Source organism: Octodon degus, unplaced genomic scaffold (assembly GCF_000260255.1).
Source record: "Octodon degus isolate 3935 unplaced genomic scaffold, OctDeg1.0 scaffold00117, whole genome shotgun sequence".
Taxonomy (NCBI): Eukaryota; Metazoa; Chordata; class Mammalia; order Rodentia; family Octodontidae; genus Octodon; species Octodon degus.
The window spans coordinates 8,115,638-8,120,567 of NW_004524693.1; the positions used below are offsets into that span (position 1 = coordinate 8,115,638).

The following is a 4,930-nucleotide window of genomic DNA, read 5'->3' on the forward strand; positions in this document are numbered from 1 at the left end:
TAACATTATACTAAGTCAGCCACACATGAAGGGCTAAATGTTGCATGTTTTCTTTTATAGAGAAACCAAGAAAATAAAGTGTAAAATAAAAGAGAAATAATAAGAAACATGTAGTTTGACTCTAACAATTGGAGAGAGATGTAATTAAGGAGAGAGAAGTGAAAGCATAGGAGGGAAATAGGACTAAGATGTTCAATATGTGACAAGTTTAGTTCAAGATGAATGTTGAGTATTATGATGAAAAACAGTTTGGAGTGTATATTTGACTGTTCATTTTTATATCATCTATCTATCTATCTATCTATCTATCTATCTATCTATCTACCTTAAAACAAGCTAGAAATAAGTGTTTAATTCCAGAATGGATTAATTTTGGAACAAATAATAGAGTGGATTCAGTACTGAATTTTTCTGTCAAAAGTGACTTTAACATTAATATATAGCCACCATTCACGAGTAAAAAATGGGAAAATAATAGAGGAGACATTATGAATGATGCACAATTTCAAAAAATCCCAAGATGATAGGTATTCACCAGTAGCTGTCATACTGCCTATTGTTATCTTCAATGTACTTGCTCAGATTCCAGATATCAGCATGTAAAATTGGTCAAAGTACAAATTTTATTTTATTTATTTTATTTTAATTTTAACTTTTTTTTTTTCGGAACCAGGGATTGAACTCAGGCCCTTAAGCTTGCCAGGCAAGCGGTTGTTCTACTGAGCCATCTCCCCAGCCCTGAAAGTACAAATTTTAAGCATTAGCTGTTACAAACATATAATGATATTTTAAAGAGATAAAAATAGTAAAATACATTAGAAATAATACCAAGTTGCTAAATACAAGATGGTAGGACTTCAACAATTGTTGTTACCTTTCCCATTGTTATCTTCCAAGAGGTTGTTCAGACTACCAGACATAAGTCTATAATAATAAAAAATGAAAAACAATCCAAGAGTAAATCAGAAGGCTGAAAACAGGTATGATGATGGCCAGGGAGTTGGCTCAGTTGGCCAGGGAGATGGCTTAGTAGAATAAGCGCTTCCCTGGCAAGCACGAGGGTCTGAGTTCAATCCCCAGTTCTGCACCCCCCCAAAAAAAAACCAGGTATGATGGTATGTAAATTACTGATGCCATCTTATAAATTTCAGGATTTCTTGGAGATGTGAGATACTTAAAGGAAACAATCTCATAAAGCACATTTATAACCTTTTGCAAATGGGAGCTGCAAGTGGAGATTTTTTTCAGTCAGGTAATATTTAGGACTGTGGAAACAATACACATATAAAGCACCACAGGAACAACTATTGTTGGCAAAATAATGAAGACAGTTAAGTATTATGATTACCACTTGTAGTGGCTTATTGGTTGTGTCAACTTGAGAAGTTTAGAAACTTAACTAAATTAGCTCAGCAATTCTACAATGTAGGCTGTAGAAGACCTATGGTTGCTCATAACTTGGATGGTATAAAAGAGAAATTAGGAAAGACACAAGGTCCCTCATTGTGTGAAGGACCTCCAGTCTTCACCTTAAGCTTCTACGTGGTTTCCTGGCTTCTAACACAAACTGTTCGGGCTTTTCCTTGGATGCTTCAGTCTCCCAGTGTAGACTCCTCAGCCTTCTGTAGCAGACCCATCGGCCCCCTGGTATGGACTTGCATGGACACTGCACTGAGCTCCAGACACTGAACTTAATCCTTCATTTTCCAGTGTGCAAACACTCTTTTCATGTTTCCTTGTCAAACCCTGTGACTGACCATCATAGTCTTGTAACTTCATATACATTTTTATATCTTGTGTTATACTTGTTTCTCTAGTAAAACACTGACTGACACACTTTATTAACAAAGATTAAAATAGACCATCCTGATCTGAAAAAAAAGTGATAGATGACTCAGGTGACATAGAGGGACACAGAATGTTACACTGAGTTGGAGGATGGAGCTGACCCAGACACATAAATAGGAACCAGCAAACAGCTGAATGGGAAGCATTTGGACATATTGACTCTATAAAGAAAAGGATTGGGCCAGCTGTAGTGGAGGGGCTGGAGGGAGTGTTGGCAAGAGAAAGTTACTAGGTTTTTGTTTTCCACTATGCCTACCATTTGGTGTAGAAGAAAGAGTGAGATCTGAACCAAAGTTCCACCCTAGCCTCCTGAGTCAACGTCAATGGAGTAGTAAAAAGAAGAGCCAGCATTAGTCAGGCCCTACTGGGACACAGAACTGCTAACACAAAAAGGAGTCACTATCATTATTTATTTTAAAATTTCATTTCATTGTAAATTTGTTTCATTAGTACACTTCTCAGTACTTAATAATTGCATGTATTGTGAGTTGATATGTGTATATATCACATCTTTTTCTCCTAAATCTTATTAATTTGTGAAAGGGGGAGTGGCTCAGATACATTTCACCTCTTAACTATTTTTTGGTCTCCTGCATCTCCCATCCCTCCTTGCTTCTTTCAATTACTGGTCTCTTTCCAATTTTCAAAAGCTTTATTGCCACTTTTTCTTCAGTTATAGACACAACTGAGACATTCCTACATAAGTGGATTCACCGTTAGATCATAGTTTCAATTGAAATAAATTAGACATGCAATTTTAAGTATTTCATAGTTTCTCTTCTATGAGAAACTATAAAAAGGATGCAAATACAGAAGCAAATCAAAGAATAAAAAATAGGAGCTCTTGCTCAAATTGATGGCAGAACAAGAATTGGAAGGAGAGGAGGGGGAGGATGGAAAGGGAATGCAAGAAACCAGTACTGATGACTTATTTATAATGAAAATCATTCCAGGGACCTGAGCCAGAGTTAAAGACTTAACTGTCACAATGTGAGAAAAGAAGATCCAAAAATTCTAACCTACACTCCTAGGAGGCATACATAGTCCCAAATTAGGTATAGACTCCCAGAACAAGGAGTCTTCCTACAAAAATGTAGAATAATAACTTATAAATCTTCTATAATAACACTTGGAGAGTTTTTGCATAGCAAAGGTTTTCATGTACAGTACAAAACACACTTAAATTACAGACACATTTGATAAAAGATCTGGAACTCCTAAATATCCTGTAATCATGATTTTTTTCATATTTTAATAAGAATTAGATTCATTGTTTTTCCATTAAAGTAGCAGTCCAGTAAAGAGAATTATACCCACACATTCCCATATTGAGAACACTATTTCACCAGAAAAATATTACTTCCACATAGGTTCAAAACTGAAAGAAAGGGGCTGGGGAGATAGCACAACATGCAATAAGGGTTTTTTTTTGTTCCTCGAGTGCCTTCAGGGCACTTTTGGCCAGCTGGAGAGGTGTGAGGTTCGAACTCCAGCAACCTGAGGCTGACAGCTTTGTGGAAGCAGCCACTTAAAGGCCTGAGCTAGGGCCAGGCCCCCAGATAGCACAACAGAATAAGCACTTTCCTGGCAAGTGCAAGGTCCTGAGTTCAATCAACAGTTCTGCAAATTAAATAAATAAAAAAATAAATAAAACTGAAAGAAAATGACTCTGTTAATCAAATAGATCTTACCTTCCATGTGGAATGCAGTGTTGAAACCAGAAAACCAACAATGCATTTTGTTACCATTTGTTTTGAAATTAGGCCACATTAAGTCACTGACTTGCCTAGGGTAGGCATGAAATTTTGATCCTCCTGCCTCAGCCTCTCCTAATGCTGGACTTACAAATGTATGTCATTGCACTCTGCTCCAGCTTCAATATTTCTATTGAGGGGCTAGCAAAATAGCTCAGTGGTCTAAAGTGCAGGGACCAAGGCTCGATCCCCAGCACCACACACCTTGCCAACCCTGCGCCGGGGGTGAGCTCAGCTGGCTACAAAGAAAAAAATAATTTCTTTGGTAAGTTGATAACTACTCTTTTTTCAAGTGTCTCACATTTGCTTTCCCACAAATCTTTAAAGTTCTGTAGCATGATTTATGGAAGTAAGTTCTTGTGTTTTCTCCTGTCATTAGTGGAAAGAACAACAGAACTGGTTTTTAATGTGTATCAACAAATTTTCTTTTTAAAGGATATAATAATTTACTGTCAGAAATATTTATTTATTTTTGAGGTGTAGATGTACTTTATTTTAAGGATAAAAAATTGGACAAACCTTTATATAAACTGAGAAAAGGATATTAGCAATATTTATTATTTAAATATTTAAGTATATTCGGGGGTGATAAAAGAGATCCTGAAACAATAATAGGACATAGCTTTCAGGACAAACACTTTGCTACTGTGAACCATGCAAATAGGAAGAACTGGCAGTAAAGTCAGCAAAGAATGCTATCGTTTTCTTAGGCAAGGAAGTTGACCATACCTTTAGTAGCCATAATAGTACAGTAGGAGAGGTCAGTGACTGCTGAAGAAGAAACACATTGGTGTGTCAGGTAGAAGTCAGTCATAAACATGGCCATTTTACTATTATTCCCAAAAGGACAATGTCAGCGACCAATAAGAAAAGAAAAAGGAAGAGGGTCTCGCCCACTAGTAGTCGGTCCCACCGGTGCAGGGTACCCAGAAGCTCTCCCACACACTCACCGGAGCTGGGCTAGGACTGAGTCTGGGGGTTGCCAGAATGTGGAAGAAATTTCTACTCAGCGGGCGGGCTGGGGGAGGTGCTATGGAGTGGTGGGGGGCGTTCCAAGGGGATGGGAGAGGGTCTCACCATGCTGCGCCTGGGCTGGGACCAGTAGTCGGTTCCATTGGTGCAGGGTAGCTAGAAGCTCTTCCACACACTCACTGGACCTGGGCTAGAACTGGGTCTCTACTGCACTGCAGATGGTAATTTGTAATAGTAGTTTCATGCTTGGAGTACCTGTCATTCTGGTATTCTGAATATGGGCTGCTTGTCATGACATGCCAGTTGCTGCTATGATGTCTCTCAGGTAGGTGGATGTTCAAGAAGAAGGGGGTGGT

The 4,930-nt window shown here is 38.2% G+C and overlaps 1 pseudogene; it reads right to left on the bottom strand.

Moving 5' to 3' along the window:
- Positions 1–4,428, bottom strand: part of LOC101574295 — a 10,906-nt pseudogene extending 6,478 nt beyond the window's left edge.
- Positions 4,429–4,930: the final 502 nt, after the last annotated feature.